Source organism: Jatropha curcas, chromosome 5 (assembly GCF_041381405.1).
Source record: "Jatropha curcas cultivar XTBG-Jc1 chromosome 5, XTBG_Jcur_1.0, whole genome shotgun sequence".
In the NCBI taxonomy this organism is placed as follows: Eukaryota; Viridiplantae; Streptophyta; class Magnoliopsida; order Malpighiales; family Euphorbiaceae; genus Jatropha; species Jatropha curcas.
In genome coordinates this window covers 13,137,259-13,164,829 of record NC_143155.1, presented here as the reverse complement: position 1 = coordinate 13,164,829, position 27,571 = coordinate 13,137,259, and positions in this window count along the sequence as shown.

Sequence of the window (27,571 nt, the reverse complement as noted above, 5' to 3'; positions counted from 1 at the left end):
CAGGACACTGTGACACCCGAGTATGTGAACTGGTTTTTTACCCCATATGATGTTAAGTTCTGCAAGGATCGGTGTCTGATGGTAGCCCTTAATGAAATAAATGTTGTTATTGCTTTCTCTGTCTTCTTTTGAGCTCGAGCTTTGAGCTCCTATTTCATGTATCTGCTTTCTTTGAATCAATGAATTTGCTGATTCTGCCTTTATTAATTCCTGCACACATGGATAACACCAGACAATAAAACTTTTCTTTCGAAATTATTTGTCGTGTTAGTTATTCGAGCCTCCTGCCCTTGGGTTAATAAAGAAATGCTCACAAAAATGAATTATTTGATATAAATACAGAAGCTTACGCTTGGGGAGAACAAGAATGGTATGACTATTTATTACCTGCACAAATCAAACAAAAACAACATATGCAACTTCTTTATGTATGCATGAACCTACATGAGTACTAAGGTTTTATTCATGGTTTTATTGATCTTTCCAAGGAAATCGCCGAGAAAATGGCACTTGACCTTCTGATCGCTGTCTAAGAGAATCCAATACCCGGGCAGGATCAACAGCTAAACATCTTCAAAACAAATGAGCAAATGCTGACCACATAGGCAGAGAGGAATGTCTTGCAATCGACGATCATGCCCCAGAAACAAAAGGGAAGAAGAATTTGAGAATCAAGCTCTTTATTGCACTTACTTCTTTCAACATTATACAGAAGTGAAGAGAAATTATTTCAATACAATGGTTATTCATTCTAACTACTCATTTGCCTATTCTCCTTCTAATCAGGTTGATGACATTGAGCAACCTGTTGCAAGCATGTCACAAATGCATGGCATAGATTTCGCATTTAAACTAAGCACCATGCGTTAATCTCGAAACTCTTTATTTTTATTATTATCATTTTTTTATTATTATTTTTTTATTATGCTCTAACTTTTGCCTAGACCGCCCTTTCGGGTTTTCAACCTAGCGAGCTCATTTCTCGCCTAAGCCGCCCTTTCGGGTTTTTAACTTAGCCCTTTCTTTTCTTTTTCTCTCTTTTTTTTTTTTTTTTTTTTTTTTAAAAAAAATCGAAATCATCATTTCAGACATTGAATCTCTTCATTTGATCCTGACCGACAATCCGATTGACAGGCTTCCCTTCTGAAGTGACCAATTCAGCGGCACCCTTATCCGACAGCTTCTGGATTTTGAATGGTCCATGCCAATTGGGTCTGAATTTCCCTCTAGGGTGACTTTGGGATTCGTGATCTAACAGTCTGATCAGCATTGAATCTCCACTTTTCAAAGTCCTTGGATGTACCCGCTTACTGTGGAAACAAGCAATCATTCTCTCTTTCTTTTTTTTATCATTTTTCATTCATTTCATTATTATTATTATTATTATTATTATTTTGATAACATGCCATTCCTACAGCGCTGTTACTCAAGACATCCATATGTGGAAGAAGGAAGTCATCTTTGGGCGAGGCCGTAGTCGACACAGGTTGTTAGTCTCCCCCTTTCTTGAGCATAGGGACTATGTTCGCTGACCACTCAGGGTAATGCATTACCTTCCCATAAACTTGCATCTAGCTCTTTCTGAACCACAACCTTCATCTTGTTTTGCCACTTCTAGTTTGACCCATCTCCTTTTCTGCTTTACTGGCTTGATATTTGAATCGGTAGGGATGACATGTCCTGTAATCGGCTTGTTGATCCCCCGGTTATTAGCATAACTGTAGACGTTCTTGGAAATCATTTTTGAGCTCAAGCTTAAAGTCTGATTCGATTTCGATTATTTTTTTGAGATTTTGGACAGTGCTTAGGTTAAATGCAAAATGATGCAATGCATTTATGCCAAATATGCGTGTGGTATAATCAATGCCATGAACATAACAATCAGGAGAAGTAAGAAAACAAGTAATCAAAATTCATTCCCATTGATTGAAATAGTGAATGAAGTTCATTCAAATTGTTCTTAAAGCAATATTCAGAAAAACAAAAAGAAAGATTAAGAGCTTGTTCAATTCGCCCATCAGCTAACTTTAATGGTTTCCGGGCGCCGACTTATTATGCTCAGGAGGCTTGGTGATCTTCCCGCTATCTATCAAATCTTGGATATCATGTCGGAGCTTGAGACAATTATCAGTAGAATGACCTTTACACTGATGATATTCACAGTCTTGATCAGCGAACCTACCCTGAATAGGCTTAAATGGATTAACTGGCAACTTTGACAATACGCCATTCTCAATGCAGGATCTCATGACTGCGCTTAAAGGCATGCCCAAATCAGTAAATTCCCTTTTCTTTTTCTCCTTAACAGCTTTAACTGTATTGCTACTCCCTAATTGGTTTGTAGCTGCATGACCAACATTTCTGTTATGATTACTACTGGAAGACCGGTATTTACCAAACCCTCGGCTCTTCTTTTTCTTTTTATTGTACAGTTCTTCAAAATTCAATTCAGCCCTCTGTATCCCCAGTTCCAGGCCATCATATCTTTTCCTATAGTTCTTGTACGATGTCTGAGGAAATCCTCGCAACACATCCTCTTCGCCGTATTGGTTCATCTGAGCAACACGGATGGACTCCGACAAATGGGACCTCGGGTCATCTTTCTCCGCGAACAGGGTATGCTTTGAAGAAGTAGAATTTGTGGGCTTCAAGACATACTCTGTCACATGAAAATTGATGACTGGATCTTTTTCTTTCGAAACAGATATCCTCTCCACCTTGTCCTTTAGTTCTGCTATTTGCTTAATCAGCTCATTCTCAGTCGGACTAGCATTATTAGCTGATGCTTGCCTACCCAAGGTGTGTTCTGGAGCCTCTCTTCCCTCCACTATAGGCTGATTACTTGAAGTAGGCGGCACTTGGTTCTGGGTTCTATCTTGAGCAAGGGCAGCAGCCATTATTTCAGAAATGGTCCTTATCTGGGCTGGAGAGAAACCCGTCTCATTCACAGTGTTATCAGCCATCCTAACCAAATATGAATCAGAAATTGAATCCGAAGAACTTGAATGAACCACAAGACTAAACAGAGCAGGCTCGGGGATTGGGATACTCTGACCAAACGTTGACCAGGGCGTCGGTGCCAAGCTCTCGAGGTGATTTCCCGGGAAGGATCAATTCTGACTGATAGATATAAACATCTGAATTAAAGTAGGTCGTGCATGTATGCATGAGAAATAGCAGCACATAGAATGAGAAATGCAGTTCTAATGTGCTAATGACCGGTATGGAAATAAGATCTCGATTTCAACGACTGGACCCAAAATTCGGTGTGAATAACATGGCAATGACCTATTTTGTATTCAAACATTTTCGGCATTATCTGTCGTCGACCGTCCCTTTTTGGAATTTACAATCGACTATTTTCTCTCAAGTCCCTAACTTTTGCCTTGGAATGAAAGAATCTCCAAGCGGGATTTTTATTATTTTTTGTGTCCTTAATTTTTTCCTTGGAATGGAAGAATCTCCAATCGGGATTTTTCTCATTTTTACTTTTTTACTTCTTTTTTTTTTGTTTTTGTATCCTTACTTTTTGCCTTGGAACATATGGTCCCAAGCAGGATCTCGTTTTGTTTTGCTACAAATTTTGTAATCTCTTACTCACTTATTTTCAGATAATGCGAGAAATGTGACAATACAAAGGAATCGCAACCCCCTTATAACTCCCTTTTCTTTTGGGTATTGATTCACTATAAGTGATTGCATTATATTATTCAAAACGAATTTGAGGTCCAGTCTCAAAATCAAGGTCAAACGTCCATACCGAAAATTAGCTCTTATTAATGCATGGCTGAAAAGAAAAATGTTACATGATGCGTGAATGTCACAACATATGTACAGTTTATATCAAACAGGGGAACGGGAGTTGGGAAATGCATGCCTTCCAACCTTATTTCTCCCACACACGGATTCCATTGGTATAAATTCCGACATCTGTTTCCTAGGAATTGGTCTAATCTCAACAACCAACGGGGGTTTTGAGATTGATGATATCAACTCTCGGAAATGAATGCGGCATAATAACAACAAACAAAATTGGGTGCACCTTAGGGGAAGTAACTAAGGTTTTCAACTATATGCATTGGCTTTAGTCTTATTGGGCTTAACAAAGTCTGGGTTCCGCAAACAGGATTCGGGCTTTGTTGGGCCTACTCCTTTTGACGCACCTTTGAGGTACTAGGCTTGCGGTTGATAGTAATGTTAATTATAGGATGGATGCACCTAAAATGCGAGGTTTAGGCTAGATCCACCATCAAAGTTAACACCAGTACCGAAGGGTGATACGGGTAGAATGAGGTGAGAAGCAAGGAATGCGAATGAATGCAAAAATCCTAGAAAGAAAAGGAAAGCAATTAAACATATACGGACGATTAAAAATTTTCCATCGGCTTTTCTAACCAATTTTATTTAAAAAGTAGGCTTTTTAGAGTCAATTCCTAATTGCAACCACTAAATTATTTATTAAAAATAACCGGGGATTAGTGGGTGCAAAATCCCCAGCAGAGTCGCCAAACTGTTTTCGCCGAAATCCCGAACCCCGGAAGGATCTCGGAAAACATCTTTTTATTTTGTTTATTATTGTTTTGGAAAAAGGTGATAAAAATCTTTTTGGATATGCGATGCCGATAAATCGGTCTTATAAAATATTTTGAGTCGCCACCCATTTTTTTTCGGCAATGGGACCGTTTCCAATTTTATAAAAGTGACTCCATTTAAACCCCATTTTATTTAAGGTCAAATTATTTAAAAGACTGGTCAAGCGAACCAAGTACTGTTCTGGGTAAGGGAATTGGGTACGTCAGCCCGTTGGAAGCTGACGCCCGTAAAAACCGACCTCTTTTAACCTACAATTTCTAATTGATTTTATTTTAGAAAAGCCAATTTATTTATTTATTTAAACCCAACCCGAATAAATCGAACCGAGTTCCTATGTGGAAAATTAATTAATCGTCCCAATCAAATCTAATTATCATATAGCAATTATTCAAATTAAAGCAATTAAATCAAAGGGATCAAACCAAATAAATAAAAAGACCCGCTCTTGCCTTATGGTTCAAGGCGGGCAACAAACCGAACCGAAAATATTAAATCAAATAATAAATGACCCGCTCTTGCCTTATGGTTCAAGGCGGGCCACAAACCGAACCTAAAATACATTCTACCCGATTTGAATCCAACCCATAAACCCAAAATCATGCATATTTATTATTTAACACTAGAAATGCAAATTGTTAATAAACATGCAAATTAATCTTAAATATAAATAAATCAACAAACTTGATTTTATTTTTCATTTAAACATAAATTGCAAAATTCATATAAATAAACACATAAATTACATTTTAGTATTCTAAGTTTAATTAAACTGTGATCTGTTCATAATTGGGCATTTTCAAATTTATCGAAGAAATTAGATTTTATTTTCGTATAAAATTTATTTTTATTTTTTATTTTTTTATTTTTCCGGAAAAATCGATGAACAGTCGCGTGACGCAACTGTTCTTCATGAGCAATGAATAGTAATAGTGAATAGTGCACAGTCGCGTGACGCAACTGTACAATCGCGTCATGCCACTGTTCTTGGATGAACAGTTGCGTGACACAACTGTTCTTCCAGAAACAGTTGCGTGACGCAACTGTTCTTGGATGAACAGTTGCGTGATGCACTATCCTAGCCCAGAATTCATTTTTAAATGTTTTATTTACATTATTTCTTACTTAAATACGATTTAAAGACATATAAAATGGCCAAATATGAACAGAACATAATTTAACGAAACTTAGATTACTAAAACCACAAAAATATTACTAAAATCACAAAAATATATAAAAGAAATACAAAGAATGTTAAGGAAATTACCTAATCCTCAGATTGATGCTTGCAAATGGATCAAATCTCTTAACAAATGATAGCTAAGATTTCCAGAAGCCTTTTTTTTCAAGGATTTAATTGTGGTTTCTTTATAGTGTGTTTTTTAGGGTTTCAAAATCGTGTTCTTCCTCTTTTTTTTGTTCTATTCTGTGTTTTTGTTCTCCTCCCTTGTTCTGTGAGAAAGAGATGTATTTATAAGGTAGGTCAGGACACAGCTGCGTCACGCCACTGTAGCTGTGTCACACAGCTCATTTTCACAGTAGGGTGACGCGACTGGCAGTCGCGTGACGCGACTGGCAGTGGGGTGACACGACTGACAGTCGCGTGACGCGACTGGCAGTGGGGTGACGCGACTTGCAGTCGCGTGACACAACTGGCAGTGGGGTGACGCGACTGGCAGTGGGGTGACACGACTGGCAGTGGGGTGACACGACTGGCAGTTGGGTGACACGACTGACAGTTGGGTGACACGACTGCAGTGGGGTGACGCGACTGGCAGTGGGGTGACGCGACTGGCAGTTGGGTGACACGACTGGCAGTTGGGTGACACGACTGACAGTGGGGTGACACGACTGACAGTTGGGTGACACGACTGGCAGTGGGGTGACACGACTGGCCCAACCAGAAACTTAAAATTGGTTTGATTTATCCTTGGATTAAAAGACTTCTAGATGGCATTAACCCATTCATTTTGCATCTCGTATCATCATTGGATCAGGCGGGGCATAAAAAACACGCGTCAACAAGAGTCCAGTTCAGTGTCTTCCAAGTCATCTTTTTTTTCCTTGTCAGACCATAGTGGTCTTTTTGTTGAACTCAATGTAGATGCCGATTATGACTCCTTTACTAGTAATTAAAATTTTCAGTTTTCTTGTTACCCTTTCTCCAACCTGAATGAGATTACTGTCAAAAAAGAAAATGAAAAAGGAATAAAAATTATAAAAGAATAAATAAATGTTTGCACAAAAACTAAACCTAAGCATACATTTATTGTGCATGAATGTGAGTATAAATAGGGGTTGACATAACTCATTAGACAATATTCAGACTGCTTTGCCTAGAGTTCAAGTGATATGATCAGCATAGATCCTGAAATTGTGGTCCATAAGATTCCCACTTATGATCATGTCAAACCAGTAAAGTAGAAACTTTGAAGATAAAACCGGAGATTTCTCTAAGAATCAAGGAATAGACAACTAAGCTGTTAGAGAACAACTTCATTCAAGTAATAGACTATCCCACCTGGTTGGCCAATATAGTACCAGTCCCTAAGAAAGACGACAAGATTAGAATTTGCATCAACTATCGAGATTTAAACAAGGTATGCCCTAAGGACATTGCCCCACATTGACCTCCTGTTTTTCCCCCGAAAACGCGAAATCTGTATTTTTGGTGTTATTATTTTGTTTTGGAAAAAGAGGTGATAAAACCTTTTTGGATACGCAATGCCGATAAATCGGTCTTATAAATCATTTTAGTCGCCACCCATTATTTCGGCAATGGGACCGTTTCCAATTTTTATTTTAAAAGTGACTCCTTTTAACCCATTTTATTTAAGGCCGAATTATTTAGAAAGAAAACTGGTCAGGCGTACCAAGTACGATTCTAGGTAAGGGAATTAGGTACGTCGGCCCGTTGGAAGCCGACGCCCGGGAAACCAGCCTCTTTTAACCTACGATATCTAATTGATTTTATTTTAGAAAAGCCAATTATTTAAACCCAACCCGAACAAATCGAACCGAGTTCCTATGTAGAAAATTATTTAATCATCCCAAATAAGTTCATCCATTGCATCCATTCATAAATTAAGCATCACATCCATCATTCATCCACCATACATATCAAATAAAATTAAAAGACCCGCTCTTGCCTTATGGTTAAAGGCGGGCCACAAACCGAGTTTAATAATAACACCAATAATGAACAATAAGAAATAAATCCTAAAAAAAAGAAAATCTCATAATCACCAATAATTAATTGATTTGGTTTGATTAAGACTCAATTTGCCCATTATTGATCATTTTCCGGATTGGGATTAAAAGTCTACTTAATGAAATAAGATTAAGCTAAAATAACAAAAATAAACTGAGACTGGGAGATAGTCGCGTCACGCAGCTGTTCTGTGGAAGAACAGTCGCGTGGCGCAGCTCTTGTCTTTTATTCTGGAACTTGTAACAGTTGCGTCACGCAGCTATTCTATGAAGAAAGTCGCATGACGGAACTCTATCATTCGTGCTGGAACTTAGAACAGTCGCGTCACGCGGGTGTTCTATGAAGAACAGTCGCGTGACGGAACTCCTACCTACGTGACAGAACTGTTTGCGACTTATTCCAAATCCTCAGGTTTATTGATTATTTATTCAAGATATCATGTTAAATACAAATATGAGAATAAAAATACATACTGAGTATATAAACAGCTGCATCAATCAGGTGGTCCAGTCCGAATCAAGGGCTTTTGGACATAAACAGCCGCGTCACGCAGGTAGTAGCTGCGTGACGCGACTGCTCTGGTCTGCAACTACCTTTCAAACTACTCTTTTTTATGTTTCTTTTTTGTCCAAAGTGATTAGAACAAACCCAGAAAGGTTCAACAATAGGCAAACTTACGTTTTATCAATGGCAAATCAATTAAACAATATGAAAATGAGATTTTTAAGAGATAAAATGCTAGAAATGAAAAAGAAAAGTTAGAATCATTACCTAGCCCTCAGATTTGAGGATTGCATACACTGAGATTGATTTAGAGACGTTGTTTCACGATTCCAGAAGTGTGGTTGTCGAACTTTTCGCATAACCAAGTGTTTTCTCTCTTTTTCTCTTTTTCTTTTCTTATATTTTTATATTTCTTGGTTTCAAAACTAAATGGTTAATGGTTTGATCTTCCTCAAGTTTACTCACTTGAGTTCTTGGGGAAGAAAACCTAGCCGTTTTAGTCGAAAACTTAGTTTTTTAGCTTTAGGATTTTTAGAGAAAAAATGAGATAAAGTGCCAAAAAAAAAGTCCCGTTTTTGCTGTAAAATGTTGTATTTATATGGCTAGGGCAACAGAGCAGTTGCGTCACGCGGGTAGAAGCTGCGTGACGCACCGGTAAGATGCGTGACGCGACTTACTTTTCGTACAATTGCCGCGTATCCATACAAACAGTGCAGGCCGTTGCACGGGCGCGCGCCAGAGGTGTCAGTCCTATTAGAGCTGCGTGACGCAGCTAAGAGTGCCGTCACGCAGGTATTAGCTGCGTGACGCAGCCCTAACACGGGTCAGGCTCCTTTGGGCGGTTTGGTTCAATTTTTGGTTCAAACACTTCTGGTTTATCGTGATACCTTATCCCTTGTCCTCATATCATCATCGGGTCAGGTGGGGGCATAAAATTACGCGTCAACAGTTTGCCCCCCACTTTATCATTAATTGTATAAACGATTAATGTTAAAATGGTCCATTGACGCGCCTTCTATCAGGCAATCATCTCCGAATCTTGGTTTGATCGGCTTTGTCGGTTTCCATCCAACATGTGAATGACTTCAAAGCTCGGTTTGATCGGCTTGGAAGACACCTTCGGGGCTCGGTTTGATCGGCCTGAAGGACTTTGAATGTTTGGTCACCTTCTCAGCTCGGTTTGATCGGCTTCGTCGGTTCCCATGGAATCTGAAGGGGCATCCTCGAAGCTCGATTTGATTGGCTCGAAAGATGTTGATTTGATGACAAAGTCTTCGAAGCTCGGTTTGATCGGCTTGAAAAGCTTTGATCTGGCCACCTACTCAACTCGGTTTGGTCGGCTTTGTCGGCTCCAGTCGGTTTAGAAAAGGCATCCTCGAGGCTCGGTTTGATCGGCCCGAAAGATGTAGGTTTTACCCTGGTCAACTTCACAATTCATCATCATTGACCGGGGGGAAATTTCAAACAGCTTCGCAATGCACCATCACTGTTTTGAAATTGTTCTGATTAGCTTTGCAATGCACCATCACTAATCAGAAGGACCTATCGGCTTCGAAAAACCATCACCGGTTGGCCTGAAAAATTGTTCATAAGAAGAAGAGCAATATCCGTGTGCAAACGGACCTTGCCTTTTGTTAGAAAAATATTGGAACGTCATACGTTCCCATGCAAAGATTCACATTAAGGCAAAAGGTTATACTTTTGCCCCCAGTCCAGTATTTCGGCCTAGGATAAAAAATATCCACTTTTGTAGGCATATCTTAATCATTTTGCAAAAAAAATTGTAGCAAAAATTTCATTTCGGCATAAAAGATTTAACAAAACTTGTTATCTGCATTTTCCAGTATGCCCTTTATGATATAGTGGTTGAAAGAAAACTTACCTGAGGGTACTCCGGCAATTTGATGCTCCTGCCCCCTGTGCGGTGAGTAGACAAAAATTGCTGAAGTGTACGGGCTGCACATCGACGTCAAATTGCCGAAGTGGACCATTGTGGGCTTTTTGAAATGGGCCATGTGGGCCTGTTGGTCTCGGAAAGAGGTAACAGGCCCAATGCTCTTTTTGGGCTTGGAAGAATGGGCATGGGCCCAACTTGCTCACTATAAGTAACGTTTATTCTTAATCGATTCAGTTTCACTTATCACAAACCCTAAGCAATTGAGAATTCCCTGAACTTTCAACCAAAAAGATGTCTCAGATTTCCGAAATCCCTGCTTCTGCTTACACTCCTAAGATGGAGACCCTCGGGGCCCTACCCGATATCCCGACCTTTGACCGCGAACCAGTGCCGGTGAGCCGGAATCCACTAACCCCCGGGACACGGCCGTTGTAGCTCCTTCTGTCGCCGGGTATGGAGTTCCCTGTCTGGTACGAGACGAGTCAGATGCGCGACTTTCAATCCGAGGTAAGTAAAAATTTTCTCAATTTTACTGCTTTTGATCCATAGTTGTAGCAATAGGACTATGTTTTTATGTTTAGCCCTCCTTCAACAGTAGCGTCACGCAGGTAGGAATTGCGTGGCGCGGCTGTTCTTCCATGAACAGTTGCGTGATGCAGCTGTTCGAGGCGCCAAAAACCCTAGCTTGCCTTGAACCTTAGAATCGACCCTTTTTATTGCATTAAAACTTGATTTGTTGACATTTGATTGTTGGTAACTCTAGACGACTTGATTTTGCCCTGAAAATTGTATGAAAACAACACAGACATAGTGAAATTAGATTGAAATTGAATTATTGCGTACCTTCGATAGTTGCGTCACGCAGCTGTTCTTTGGAAGAACAGTTCCGTGACGCGACTGTTCATCAACGACTAAGAGTCTTGAACAGTTGCGTGACAGAGCTACCAAGATGCGTGGCGTGACTTCGTGGTTGCGTGGCGCATCTGTTCTTAGGGCAACATATTTCAAACAGTTGCATGACGCAGCTGAGGAGTGGCGTGACGCGAGTGAAGAGATGCGCTACGCAGCTGTACTTCTAGGTGCGCAACTTAGGCAAAGCTGCGTGACGCGACTATGTAGATGCGTGATGCGACTTTGTAGTTGCGTGACGCAGCTACGGTTCAAACCGAAATTTGGTCTTATTCATTTTCCTGCCATATAAGAAGATAAATAATTGTTAGTATCGTACTTATTGAAATTGAAATTTTTCCTTACAGGTTAATCTGGGCAAGGCCCGCTCGGGTGGATCGGCCACTGATGCTTCCGCTTTTTGGGACTTATTGGACCCTCCTATGCTGGCCCGGGTCATTGCTGCTGGCTTCGGGGATTACGCTGTAGGATTGCGCCGCATGCAGCCTCGTTTCCCGCCCGCTATGCGATATGCATTGATGGAGCGGTGGAACGACTGTACGCACACCTTCGTGTTCGGGTTCGGCGAGATGACTCTCACACCCGTAGACTACGCTGCTATTACTGGCCTGCGCTTCACTGGTTCAGTTCCCCCGCTGGACGCTCGATACCAGACGGCCACTCTCGGGGCCCAGCTGGTCCGTTCCTTGCTCAGTGTCACCTCACAGACTCGGTACACCGTGCAGGGATGTATGTCCTATGAGATGGTCTTTCAGTTCTGGGCCGAGAGGATCAGGACCCGTTTGGAGGCTTGGAGGGAGCTGCCAGAGGAGGCCCGACCTGCTGCTCCTGGGTATACTCGGGAGGAGAGGGACCAGGCTGCTCGGTCCTTCTTATTCTACATCATCTCGTCCCAGCTGCTATGCACCTCCCAGAATAAGGGAGACCCGGCGGTGCTGGCATGCCTTCGGGATCTGAGCCAGGTCGGGTCCTTCGATTGGGCCACACTCGGTTTGGCTCATCTCTATCACGGTCTGGATGTCTAGACCCGTGGTAGCGGTGAGTCGAACTGGCTGTTCATCCGGCCTCTGGAGGTAACATTCTTTCACTCTTCACCTTTTTATTTGCCATTATCAACTGTCCAACTAACTGATGTCAGTACTGCATCTACCCGGGCGGTCCGAGCGGTGACTCTCCCGTCGAGTCCAGGAGGATTCCTCGCTATCTGGCCCACTGTCATCACACTTATGCCAGTGGCGAGGATCCCGAGTACTGGTGGAGCTTCCTTAATGACCGGGAGCTGTCTGATGTGAGCACAGAAAGAACCTCTGAATCTTTAGCTTATCTTCTTTTCTCCTTTTATTTTAATACACAACAAATACTGATTTCTCCTTCTTTTGTAGCTGTCCCTGACTCCATGGGACTGTGAGGCCTGGCGGACCTACCCGGGCCGATAGGTGGCTGAGTTGCACACTCGGTCGAGGCTGCTGATGCGAGGATACTGGGCCGACCGCTACTTCCTTGGAGAGAGAGTCTTTGACACTCCGGTAGCTCCAGCACAGTGGAGGGTGCCTCATGCCCCTCCTCGTCACATGTGTCTCCTGGAGGGCTTGACCCGGGAGGATCTGGAGGTGGAGTACAGAGGCTTCTCGGCGAACGATTTCCTGTCCGTCGGTGACTTCCCCTCTTACTTCGCCTCTCGGATGCAGGCGCGGCTTCCCGAGATTCTTGAGTATACTCAGGTAACTTTTTTGATCTTCCTTTTTTTTTTAATGGATGTTTCTTGTTCACAGGTGCCGGCCCAGCGGTAACAGGAGATCTGCTAGCGGTTCGGGTTTGCCCGATCCTACATCGGTCGGCTGTACTCCGGGCGGCATGAACTGGTATGAATTTTTGCATATTTACCTCTTCCTTTTTTGCCTCTTGTTTTTCGTAAACCTTTTTACATATCTTTGCTTTTACAGGATTTGGAGAACGGGAGGTTGCGGAGGCATCAGTCTTGTCAGTCCAGCGCTGTGAGCCGACTCCAGGCGGAGGTAGAGCGGCTTCGGACGAGGCTGGAGGTTGAGGGCATCCCGCTCGACTCTTCCGAGGAGGACGAGGACGGCTCTTCTTCTAATGATGCTCCTTCATCTCCACCCCCTCCGGCTGCTGCTGGTCCGAGCCGTAGGCAGCGGTAGTCCTGCTCCGCATCTCAACCATTTGTGGACATTTTTAAACATTTTGAACATTTAGTAGTATTATTTTATTATTTTTTTTTGTTGTACAGTTACATCATTATCATTATTTATTATTATATTTTTTTGGTATTATTTACATTTTTATAATATTTTGCTTTTATTATATTGTTGTATGTGTTTATATTTTACAACTGTGAAGTCTTATTCCTGCAAAATAAAACACAAATACAAAAACACGAAAAAGAGGACGGTGTCCCGTTTATTTGCAAAAACGGTCCACCTTGTTAGTGGTCCATGGACCAGTTTATTATAAATGAAATAAATAAAATAAAATAATGGACTTAAAATGAAATATCACAAGAATCAATCAATAAATAACAGTGGATCGTGTCACCTACCTGACAGGGCGATTAACACGGTCATAAAGATTCAACCTCCTTATTGTACAAATCGTCCTTCTTATTTATCAATGCGGATTTAAATGCTTACCGACCCAAGCAGTCCATACATGAATGTCTTTCAACTACCCTTGACAGTGGACATTATGTCGGTCAATGACAATGCTTCACTCACCGGTCCCTCTACCCTTCTATAAATGGGCGTTTCATTTCACTTTTCCTTCACATCCAATCATTCAAAGCAGATCAGTTTCTTAGATAATCCTTTTTCATGGCTTTCAGAAACCAAGTCTCAATTTTCGTCCAATCCATTTCTGATGATTTATGGCAAGTTCCTCCTATGAATCAGCTCATTTGGCTGAAATATTTCAAAGATTTGAAACCTGACTATGGTTTCCTTTCTTGGCTCGTTACTCATTTCAATCCTAACACCATGGTTTTCCAATTCGAAGACTCTGAGGTAACTCCGACCTACGAGGAGATGTGTGCCATAATGGATCACCATCCTGATCAAGACGAAACTCTGTGAACCCCTCCCCAAAACATCAAATGCATGAGAATGCATGTGACTAAGGGTAGAAATGCACGTGATGTGTGAGTCGCCACCTTGTTTAATTATTTTAGGGTAAACTAGGAAAAAACCCTAAGTGACTCCAATTTTAATTAACCTAGTTACTAGATTAATTATCCCAATGTCTAAGGCATGGTCTTCGAACCCGAGATGGATCCTGAGACTATGTCATGCTGAAGAACTAACCTATGAATGAATGCTTTGCAGGGTGATTAATGTGATTTAGACCAATGAAATGTGATTTTGACTTGCCGCTCGGGGTTAAATCCCAAATGTGCCTACGTACTTCCGTTTGAATGGAAGATCAAAGTCGACGTAGTTCGATAGGCCTCTTTTAAAGGGCTTTGAATGGGGATGCTTTATGCATGAGTGTGTGTATGCTCTGTGCATTTTTGTTTAGGCATTTTGCCTGAAAATTGATTTTTAGGCATTTGATGCCAAAATTGTTGATTTAAGGCTTTTAGCCAAAAAAAAAAAATGTTGATTGGACTTATTGGTTTGCCAAAAAATGGATTAAGGCCTTTGGCCAAAAAGTTTTGTGATTTATGCAATCTGATTGCCAAAAGATTGGTTATTTAAAGGCTTTTTAGCCAAAATGTGTTGATTCGAAGACTTTTAGCCAAAAAGATTAATTTTAGGCAATAATTGCCAAAAAGTTGACTATTTAGGCGATTGTCGCCAAAATTGAGTGATTTAAGACTTTTAGCCAAAAAAATGGGTTGATTTAGGCAAATTGTTGCCAAAAATTGGTTATTCTTACTTATAGGCGATTTGTTTGCCTAAAGTAATTAAATGAATTGCAATGTAGGCAATTTAATGCCAAAAGAACGTGATTAATTAAGGCCTTTTAGTCACAATTATTGATTAATTGGACTTAAGCCGAAAATTGTTTGAAATAAAGGCAATCATACCATAGCCATTGATAGACTAGATATTTTAAGCCAATATTGTCGGATTTAAGCTTTAATACCACGATTATTAATTAACCGGGCATTTAGCTTAATCATATTTTAATTGAGGCAATTTACTTGCCTATTTGATGATATGAATGCATTTATGCAGTTGTAGAATTATTAGGAGTAGAAGAGAAGCATGCATAAAGTGCTAAAATTAAATAGGTAGAGTTTAACTTACGTACCTGCTTTAATCGTCGACCGCTTCTTAACTCCAGGTTAAGCTCCTTGTTAAGGGAATTTTAATTAATTTAATTTTAGTGACCACTTAACAAAGCAAGAAAGCGATAAAACTAAATTAAAACGCAAGAAAGCAGTAAAGAATCGCAAGGAGCGTAGGGGAGAAGGAGCGTCCGTCAACACAGACTGAGTGAGGAAAACAGAAGACCCGGGGCCACTATTTATAAAAAAAAAGGACTGTTTCGGCGGCTGGGCCGCCGGCGCTCGGCGGCTGGGCCGCAGGTGCTCGGCGGCTGGACCGCCGTGCCTGGTGGTTTTGCTATTTTAACGCTCCGGGGGCTTTTTCGGGAGTTCCGGACCTCCAAAAAAATATTCCGGGACTAGTTCTGTGATCCTCATAATTTTCCGGACATTTCAAGTACCATATTGGCATACTTTCGGTGAACTTCCAAAATGGCCTTTGGTCCGGTCGGACTGTTTGCAGTCCGGGAAAATTAGCTCTTCGAGCCTCAAAATAAATGGGTATTCACAGGCTACCGCCGCCTTTAAGGGCGGCCGCTACCGCCGCGGCCGGGAAAACTGGCTTTTTGAGCCTCAAAATTTAGGTATTCACAGTTGCCCCCCACCGGCAACCATAAAAAATGTTTTATGGGCGTCGGTGGTTGTCTGAAAACCAAATTTTGTAGGCGAGAATCAGACGCGTCCAGAGGACCCGCCTTTTAGCCTTTTGATTGGGAATTTTTGGGCCTTAGGGGCCAAAATGTGAATTTTTTGGGCCTTAGGGGCCCAGAATGTGAATTTTTTGGGCCTTAGAGGCCAAATTGGGAATTTTTGGGCGTTAGGGGCCAAGACGTGAACTTTTGGGCCTTAAGGGCGAAAATGTGAATTTTTGTTTTCTTACCTGTATTTCGGTACTGAACTTTGACTGTACCTGCACTTGGTTAGTACTGAAAACATGTATGCATGATTATCAAATTTGAAAGAAAAAAGGATTTTGTTTCAGGCCATTTTATGGAAAATATATATATTTTTTTCATATTCCTCATCTTTTCTCGAAAATCGATCCAAAAGGCACTTTTCAGCTTTTTCTTCTCTCATTCTCCTTTTCTCTCTTTTTTTCTTTTAAAGATGAACCATAGCATGCACAGCTGGACTAGGAGCCTCTCCAAAGTCGAAAAGATCAATTTGGGGAGGTACGGTCTTTCTCCTGTCATTACTCTTCGGGGTGTAGTAGTTGATTGGGATTTTTACGGGCCTGTATTAGACTTTGGGACCCGGAAGCCCACGTTTTTCGGTTTGGGGCTATGATGGAGGAGATGTGCCCTCTTTTTGAGGAGTTCTGTGCTATCATAGGGTGTGATCCTAATGCCCCTTTGGTCAAGCATGAGGTAAAAATTGGGCATGTTAGGTCTTTTGAAAACCATGTTTCAGTTTAGTCGACCATAGGCTAGGGCTATGATTGTCGAAGACCAGAAGGCAGTTCTGTTGCCCCTGATTGACGAATTTTTGGAGGCTTGCCCAGACGACCCAGGCCGGATGAGGCTAAGAATGCGGGCCCTGGTTTTTTGTTTATTAGCTGGCTTCTTGTCTAACCAGGACCCAGGCCCATGGTTCGACAAATGGAGGATAGGGGTTGTATTGGCGGCATTGTGCTGGCCGAGACTATTAGGAGCCTTGACAGGGCTGCTTTAGGGTTTGATGACTGGATAGTTTCTCCCATCATTCTCCAGGTATTTCCCTTTATCATCTTTCTTATCTTTTCCTCTCTTTTTTTACTTTACTCTCTTGTAATAGAAAGGATCCATTACTCAGGTCTGGTTGAAGGACCACCTTCAAGTGGTTGCTACTCCTACTCTCCTGCCCTATAATCCCACTCAGTATTGTATACGGAGGATTTTGATCACCCACCCATCTACTGATTCATGGACTTCATGGCTAATTGAGCTGGGTCCAAATGAGATACTGTGATTCATCTCATGGTACAACATCACCCGCTTCATCCAGGTCAACTTTCGCCATTCTCGGGTTTACCTTTTAGGCCTCACCCACTGTACTTGGTACTGCGCTTCGCGCGTTTTGAGGCAAATGGGGATAGACCAGACTGTTCCGATTATGGATGACTTTTCAGCTGATTCAGCCATTACCCCGGGCATTACCTGAGTCGTCCTTAGGGCTTGGGTTAGAGATCATCGTATGGTTAGGCCTTTACCTAATCCTGCCAGTGTTCAGACTTCTCCTGAGTACCGGGCTTGGTTCATTACTGCTGTCTGGCCGATTGAGAGACCAAGGAGGACTGCACTACTGAGTGTACTTGAAGGTTGGGTTCAGGCTGACGCTGATGATGAGGTTGGGACTGGTGAGAAGATTGTGCTGGCTTCTCGGACAGGCGAGGTTGGACAGAGTTTGACAGCTAAGGAAGACTCAGAGGATGTTGCCCCACGGAGGAGACGGGACACCTAGACTCCTATAGGCTTTTACTATCTTTCTCTTACTTTGACTTTTATTTGGCTTTTGGATTTTTTTCTTTGGATGTATTTTTTTGCTTTGGACTTGGATTTAGACTTCAGTATTTGTTTGCACTCTTTTGCTTTCCGTCTAACCTTGGGCTGCTATTGGAATGAGATTTGACTTTTTAGCTTAAATTGAGAAAATCATTTAGCTTTCCAAGCATTTTCCAACTTCATTTATTTCAAGCTCTAATTTTTGCCTAAGCTGCCCTTTCGGGTTTTCAACTTAGCGAGCTACCCATTTTTGCCTAAGCCGCCCTTTTTAGGTTTTCAGCTTAGCGGGCCCCGACTTTTGCCTAAGCCGCCCTTTCGGGTTTTCGACTTAGCGGGTTTTTCTTCTTTTTTTTTTCTTTTTTTTTCTTTTTTTTTTCTTATTTGGCAAAGAAGAATGAGATTATGAAATGATTTTTTTTTATTAATGTTTAGACCGCGCCCAATGAGAGCTGCCTACATATCTCCGATATATAATTTCTTTTTTCCAAAGAGAATTAGGTCTAATGTAGTTCATCTTACATTATGCAATGATTACAATTACACAAAATATCTTTTTAACTGATCTAAATTACATGGATTAGCAAATTCCAAACCATCCAAATCAGTCAAAATAACGGCTCCACCCGACAATATCTTCTTTAATACATAGGGTCCAGCCCAATGAGGACGAAACTTCCCACGTGGATCTATGATGGGTTGTCTAATTTCCTTCAGAACCAAACAACCTTCTTCAAGTTTCCGGTCTTTGACCTTCTTATTGAAATGCCGCGCCATTCTTCCTTGATAAACTAGAGTTTGGTGGATTGCTCGCAATCGCTTTTCATCCATACCCAAGAGCTGCAAATGATAGTTCTCAGCCCAATTTGCTTCGCTGATCTGGCTTTCCCGGATAACCCTCGCCGACTGAACTTCCAGCTCAATAGGCAACACTGCTTCCATGCCATATACTAAGGAATACGGGGTTGCCCCAGTAGGTGTTCTGATTGAAGTCCTGTATCCCCACAAGGCATTTGGCAATTGTTCGTGCCAAGCTCTATGCTTTTGAACTGTCTTCTGCAAAATGACCTTTATAGCCTTGTTTGCAGCCTCTGCGGCCCCATTTGTCTGTGGGCGATAGGGTGAAGACTTGTGATGCTGAATCTTCTTTTGCTTCAGTAGGTCCGACAATTCACTTTGAAAGTGAGATCCGTTATCCGTGATGATCTCAAATGGTGTCCCATACCGACAAAGGATGTTGGTACGAACGAACTGTGCTGCCTTCTTGGCATTCAAAACGGAATAAGAAACCGCCTCAATCCACTTAGTAAAATAATCAACAGCAACCAGGATGAATTGATGGCCATTGGAAGCCTTTGGATGGATCTTTCCGATCACATCTATACCCCAAGTTGCGAAAGGCCATGGTGAAGTAATTGGATTCAGATTGACTGGAGGCCGCTTTTGTAGTTTAGCAAAAATTTGACATTCATGGCATTTCTGCGCATGCCTCACGCAATCTGCATTCATGGTCGACCAATAATAACCTAGGTTCATGATTTTTTGAGCCAAGGCTATCCCGTGCATATGTGGACCGGACTCCCCATTATGTAGGGAATTCATGATGTTTTGAGCTTCTCCTTCATCAACGCACCTTAGGGGCAAACCATTCCAACTCCTTTTATACAGGGCTCTCCCGGTAAGGAAATATCCAGATGCTAACTGTCTCAATGTCCGTTGATCAGTCTTGTTGGATCCCTCCGGGTAGACTTCATTCTGAAGATAATTCTGTATATCCCAAAACCACGGCTTGTCATCGACTAGGTTCATGACATGCGCTGGCTGTTTCTGCAACCGAACTGTCAGAGGTCGAATGACTTGATCTCCCCCTACATTAACCATGGAAGCCAAGGTTGCTAAAGCATCTGCAAACTGATTTTTGGCGCGCGGCAGGTAGTGAGAAGATAGTTCCTCAAACTGTTGGGCCAATTCGTCCAAACGTTGCAGGTAAGGAACCAAACGTTCTTCCTTAATTTTCCATTTCCTTAGAGCTTGAGAGACTATCAGGTTGGAATCTCCAAAAACCTTAAGGATTTTTATTTCTTTTTCCAGGGCCGCTTCTAACCCCTTGATGCAAGCTTCATACTTGGCTTCATTATTGGTACAGTCGATATCTAGTTTGACTGCAATTGGAACGTATTCTCCACAAGGAGCTTTGAATACGACTCCAACCCCGTTTCCATGGTAGTTTGAAGCTCCATCGAAGTACATCTCCCAAACCTCACTTTCCATGCTCAACAAGTCTTCATCAGGAAATTCTACTTCCGGCATTTGGTCTTCGACCGGCAATTCTGCTAATTGATCAGCCAAGGCTCCGCCTTTCACTGCCTTCCGTTGTACAAATTTTAAGTCATAGGCTGTGAGCACCGACACCCACTTAGCCATTTTACAATCAAGAACCGGCCTCTCCATAAGGAATTTCAAGGGGTTCGATTCAGAAATCACATACGTAGTGTAAGACGAGAGGTAGTGCTGCAGCTTTGTACAGGCCCAAACTAGAGCCAGGCACAGCTTCTCTATCTTATTGTATTTTAGCTCATATTCCAGCATCCTCTTGCTAAGGTAATACACGGCGTTTTCTACCTTCGTATCTTCAGCTTGCTGAGCTAGCATCGCACCCATCGCTTCTTCTGTCACCGATAGGTATAATAACAAAGGCTTTCCTAGCCTTGGTGGCTGTAACACAGGCGGGGATAGCAGATATTGCTTGACTTGGTCGAAAGCTTTCTGACAATACTCATTCCATTTGACTGCTACTCCTTTCCTGAGTAGTTTGAAAATCGGACCACAAGTATCGGCCAATTGATTGATGAACCGGCTGATGTACTGTAGCCTTCCCAGGAAACCCCGAACTTCTTTTTCCGTCCCTGGTGCTGGCATTTCCAGAATGGCCTTGGCTTTTGAAGGGTCGATCTCTATGCCCTTCCGACTAACCATATGCCCCAGAAATACTCCGGATGTAGCTCCAAACAGACATTTTGCCGGATTGAGCTTTAAATTGTACTTTCGAAGTCTAAGGAAGAACTTCTCAAGCGCTGTCGTATGTTCTTCAGCTGTTTTTGATTTGACAACCATATCGTCCACATATACTTCTACTTCTTTGTGAATCATGTCATGGAAGATGGTTGTCGCCATTCGTTGATAGGTTGCCCCGGCATTTTTGAGCCCAAAAGGCATGACCCTGTAGCAGTAAGTTCCCCACTCAGTGGTGAACGCCGTTTTCTCTTTGTCTGGCTCATGCATCATTATTTGATTATAACCGACAGCAAGATCAGTCAAGGAGACTATCTCGTGTCCAGCCATACGGTCCACTAGCAAGTCAATATGCGACAGGGGAAAGTCGTCCTTCGGACACGCTTTATTCAAATCTCGGTAATCCACACACATTCGCACTTTTCCATCCTTCTTTGGCACCGGCACGATGTTCGCTAACCACGTCGGGTAGGCAATAGGTTCTATGAACTTGTTTTCCAGCTGCTTGGCAACTTCCTCCTTGATCTTCAAGGACCATTCTGTTTTCAGCCTTCTTAGCTTCTGTTTCACTGGCTTAGCCTCTGGATATACTGGAATCTTGTGCACCACTATTGCTGGGTCAATTCCAGTGATGTCACTTGCTTTCCACATGAAGCAATCAGCAAATTTCTTCAAACATTCACTAACCTGTTCCCTATTCATGCAATCAGATGCAATGTATGTATGTTCGTTTTCTTCTTTGCCAACTTTTATTTTTTCCTTTTCATTTTTTATTTCATTTATTTGATTATTTTTGCTTGGAAATGCTTGGAAAGATAGACACGCAGGGTAATCAAAAATTTGCAAGCCTTTATTAATTATGACGGAGTCGTCTTCAAAGAATACATCAAATTTGAGATTTGGATCTTCTAGATCCGATGCAAACGACTCAGAACTAGAACTGGACTCTGACTCGGTTTCAGACTCGAGGTCAGACTCAGACTCAATACAGGACTTGACTACCGACTTAGGTACCATGTTTGACTCGGGAGGGGGTTTATCAGCAGCGTGCTCCTCCTCGGTGTACCAGTTGGTGAGAGGTCTTTCATTCGGCTTGATCAGATCCAGCAGGTCTCGATTCCCATCATTTCCTGTGATAACCGCAACTTCGTAAAAGAGACTAGGCTGCATGAAGTCTTCCGCATCCAGTTCAGTTATGGTTTCGGGCTTGTTGCCCCAGACATCTGAGAATATCTCTAACCCAGGCAGCATCTTCCTAGCGGTTGGGCAGCAAAAGGGTTCTCGGAAGCCACAGTAAGGAATTGCTTCTCCCGGTTTACAGAAGTAGCTGTTCAGAGTCAATAGGTAAGGCCGCATCTGTACATTCTCTTTCCTTCCTCTTCGGGTTCTCTTGGCACGGTCTTCATTAGTGGGCTCATAGCCTAGTCCAAAGGTTCCCTCATTCACTGGACACTCCCAGGCTTGCAGTTTGGGGTATGTTTTCCTGGATCTGGCCATAACCATTCCTGGCAGATAGGACATCTTAAGCATCAAGGGCACTATGCAGTTTATTTGCACCGTCCCGAAATCAAAGAGAATTCGAGAGTTTACAGTCCTTCCTTCTATGAACTGCACAGTATCATACTGAAATCCCGAGAGGGGTAGGTTGGCAGTCTCAGGGTTGACCTCAAAGAGAGGCTGGCCCTTTGGCTTTTTGAGCTGACTGTAGTCATCCCCCTGAATGGTGATAACTTTGTCCTCATATGGAAACTTGACCTTTTGGTGCAAGGACGAGGGTATTGCCTTAGTGTGGTGTATCCATGGTCGGCCTAGAAGCAGGTTGAAGCTAGTCGATACATCAATCACCTGGAACGGGACTTCCATCACAGCTGGCCCAACTGTTAGCTTCAGCGTGGCAACCCCCAACACTTCCCTCCGGGTGCTGTCGTAGGCCTTCACTATCTGGTCCGAAGGGGCTAAGTCCATTTCTTCCAACCCTAGACAGCTGGCTACTCTCAGTGGGCAGACATTCAACGCTGACCCATTATCAATGAGAACCATGGGTACCATTTTATTTCGAGTCTGAACAGTGACATACAGAGCATTGTTATGGCTGCCTCCCTCTTTAGGCAAGTCATCGTCAGAGAACCCGATGCTTTGCATTTTAGATGATTGGGTGAGGGTGGACACTAGCTCTTCTGGGCTAACTTCCACCGATGTCTGAAGTTGACTCAAGGCCTTGCAAAGAGCTTGGCGATGAGGAAAGGATGATGCTAAAAGTTCCTAGATTGACACCCTTGCTTGTGTCTTTTTTAACTGTGCCAGTACCGGGTCTTCCTTTAGCTCCTCTGCCTTCTGGTAAGGCTTGTTTTGGATTTTATCCAAGACTAGTGGCTCATATTGTCTCCCACTCCTGGTTATAGCATCAAGTTCCTCGGTTAAGTCATTCAAATCCAGGACACAGATATTATTCATCTCTAGAAACAGTTCGAAAGGATCGATCAGTTCCTGGTCAGCCATGACAGCATTTATCCCGTGTTTTGGTAAGGGGTTGGTACTAACGTTTGGCTTACTCCTCGGGATAATTGAACCGTTATCCACCAGGTCCTGGATGCGATTCTTAAGCGTCCAACACGCTTCAGTCTTGTGCCCATGCCCCTGATGATACTCACAGTATTCATCAGCCCTGTAATTCCTCGGTAATGGATTTGGTGGTGGCCTTGCTTCCAAAGGCTTTATGTAATTAGCCTTGACGGCTTCTCGGAATACCACTAGGATTGGCATCCCGAGCTCAGTATAGGTTCTTCTGGATGATTGATTATTATTCCTCATGTTTCCCACACGTAAAGGATTCGTGGGGGTGATGCTAGCCACTTCGTGGACCTTGCTTGCTTGGCTAGGTTTCTTGTACTTTGAGGTTCCTGAGTCTTCTTTCAGTTGCCCCATTTGAATCAGATCTTCTACCTTCGTAGCAGTGGCAATGAGCAACTGGAACGTTGGTAGATACTGGGTCCGCAACTGCTGTTGGTAGACAGGTTGTAGGTTCTTGATTATTATGTCTACCTGCTCTTGCTCAGAGGGCCGGTTAATCATCTGGGCGGCCTTGGCTCTCCACCTCGTAAGGAACGAGGAAAAGGGCTCATTATTTTTCTGTTTGGTGGTTTCTAGTTCTCTTCGAGTGACATCCACCTCCATGTTATAGCGGTATTGGGAATTAAATGCATTGCAGATGTCTTCCTAGGTTTTCATTTTGGATCGGTCTAAGCTGACAAACCACCTCAAAGCAGCACCGGTGAGAGATTGTTGGAACAATTGAGCAAGTAGCTCGCTGCTCAGTCCAAATGGGTTAAGGGCACCCACATACATCTTCAAGTGAGTTTTAGGACAAGTGGTTCCATCGAATTTGTCCATGTTGGGCATCTTGAACTTGGTTGGCAGTCTCGCCTCGGGGAACAAGGACAAAGAGTCCATGTCCACCACCTCCTTGTGGGTTTTGAGAGTAGTGATGGATCTTTCCAGGAGTTCTAACTTCTCTCTCATTCTTTGAGCTTCCAGCTCAGAAGCAGTTTTAGAGGGCATATCATCCAGGTTTAGGGCAGGGTTTGTAGGTTCGGCAGCAGGACCCTGGTTGGAGGCAGTAGGTCCACTTCCCCCGGCAGAAGCCCCATTTCCATTTCATTTCCATTCCCATTGCCCAATTCAGCTATCAGGGCGGTCCTTTGGGCAGCCAGTGCTTCATTCATTCTGGCCTCCATTCTAGCCTCTAGTTGTTCAATGAGGGTTTGGATATCAGCAAGCGATGCCATTGGTGCAGATAAAGTTGTAGGAGTTGCAGGTGAAGCTGGTGATAGTACTGTAGGTGTGGCTGGCACAGATGTGGGCACTTGGATCGTGGGCACCTGTAAGGATAAGGGTAGCTGGATTAGGTACAGTGATCGGTGTATCAGGTAGCTGATATGAGGTGAATTGACTCTCTTGTCCAACTGTGCATGACTGAAAGTAAAAGAGTGTTTTCTGCTCTCTTTCTGTGTTTTACCCCATGTTCATGATATGTCGTGAATGCGCATAACAACACGTCATAATCTGTTTAGTGGTATGGTTCACATCATTGGGTGCATACGGCCCTAAAGGGTAGGTTCTATAGGCTATGACTCAAATAGAGAATCGGCTTATAAGGGACCCTTGAACCTTGAGTATAGATATACCTAACCACATGTGAAACAAAGAGTTTCGCGTGGGTCCAACGGTACGTATACCCATGGGCCACCCCTAAAAGGATTAGGGGCGGTTTGCGGTAACAGGGAGGATGCTTTGGCTGTCCGTCGACATAATCAAAGAGACCTGTCGATCAGCGCTACTTGCTATCCAGACTCAGAAGTTTGAACAGAGAGAGAAGAAATTCATTTGAAATTCATTTTTTATGCAATGGAGAAAAGGATTCTCAATCATGCAAATAAATCAACAAATTTAAATGTTTTAGTCAAATTTGTCAATTAAGTTCAAATTTCCCCTCATCAAGTATTCTTAAAGAAAGAACACTCGATTTATGTCAAGGTACCCTGCAAAACAAAACATAGCAAAATAATACCCTAACGAAGGGCAGGTTAGTCTATGCAGCATTTGTAGTCCACTTATGCAAAATGATTACATAATATCCCCAGCAGAGTCGCCAAACTGTGAACCCCTCCCCAAAACATCAAATGCATGAGAATGCATGTGACTAAGGGTAGAAATGCACGTGATGTGTGAGTCACCACCTTGTTTAATTATTTTAGGGTAAACTAGGAAAAAACCCTAAGTGACTCCAATTTTAATTAACCTAGTTACTAGATTAATTATCCCAATGTCTAAGGCATGGTCTTCGAACCCGAGATGGATCCCGAGACTATGTCATGCTGAAGAACTAACCTATGAATGAATGCTTTGCAGGGTGATTAATGTGATTTAGACCAATGAAATGTGATTTTGACTTGCCGCTCGGGGTTAAATCCCAAACGTGCCTACGTACTTCTGTTTGAATGGAAGATCAAAGTCGACATAGTTCGATAGGCCTCTTTTAAAGGGCTTTGAATGGGGATGCTTTATGCATGAGTGTGTGTATGCTCTGTGCATTTTTGTTTAGGCATTTTGCCTGAAAATTGATTTTTAGGCATTTGATGCCAAAATTGTTGATTTAAGGCTTTTAGCCAAAAAAAAAATGTTGATTGGACTTATTGGTTTGCCAAAAAATGGATTAAGGCCTTTGGCCAAAAAGTTTTGTGATTTATGCAATCTGATTGCCAAAAGATTGGTTATTTAAAGGCTTTTTAGCCAAAATGTGTTGATTCGAAGACTTTTAGCCAAAAAGATTAATTTTAGGCAATAATTGCCAAAAAGTTGACTATTTAGGCGATTGTCACCAAAATTGAGTGATTTAAGACTTTTAGCCAAAAAAATGGGTTGATTTAGGCAAATTGTTGCCAAAAATTGGTTATTCTTACTTATAGGCGATTTGTTTGCCTAAAGTAATTAAATGAACTGCAATGTAGGCAATTTAATGCCAAAAGAACGTGATTAATTAAGGCCTTTTAGTCACAATTATTGATTAATTGGACTTAAGCCGAAAATTGTTCGAAATAAAGGCAATCATACCATAGCCATTGATAGACTAGATATTTTAAGCCAATATTGTCGGATTTAAGCTTTAATACCACGATTATTAATTAACCGGGCATTTAACTTAATCATATTTTAATTGAGGCAATTTACTTGCCTATTTGATGATATGAATGAATTCATGCAGTTGTAGAATTATTAGGAGTAGAAGAGAAGCATGCATGAAGTGCTAAAATTAAATAGGTAGAGTTTAACTTACGTACCTGCTTTAATCGTCGACCACTTCTTAACTCCAGGTTAAGCTCCTTGTTAAGGGAATTTTAATTAATTTAATTTTAGTGACCACTTAACAAAGCAAGAAAGCGATAAAACTAAATTAAAATGCAAGAAAGCAGTAAAGAATCGCAAGGAGCGTAGGGGAGAAGGAGCGTCCGTCAACACAGACTGAGTGAGGAAAACAGAAGACCTGGGGCCACTATTTATAAAAAAAAAGGATTGTTTCGGCGGCTGGGCCGCCAGTGGCCGGCGGCTGGGCCGCCGGGGCTGGGCCACCGGAAGCCAGTGGCTGGACCGCCGTGCCTGGTGGTTTTGCTATTTTAACGCTCCGGGGGCTTTTTCGGGAGTTCCGGACATCCAAAAAATATTCCGGGACCAGTTCTGTGATCCTCATAATTTTTCGGACATTTCAAGTACCATATTGGCATACTTTCGGTAAACTTCCAAAATGGCCTTTGGTACGGTCGGACTGTTTGCAGTCCGGGAAAATTGGCTCTTCGAGCCTCAAAATAAATGGGTATTCACAGGCGACTGCAGCCGCCGGCGATAGCGGCTACCGTCGCCTTTAAGGGCGGCCGCCACCGCCGCGGCCGGGAAAACTGGCTTTTTGACCCTCAAAATTTAGGTATTCACAAGCTCCGACCTTACCCCCAAGTCCTAGGTATGATCTGACTGAGATTGTGGCCTTGTGCCCGGTTTTCCTTCCTGACGGCGTAAGTGTGGATCAAGGTCTTCCTTTGGAACCTTTCTTGAATAGGGTTTTGTCTACAAATCTGGATCTCCCTTGGATTCGAGCTTGCTGCTTCTTGCTGTTGAATGTGTATGCCATGAAGAACCGT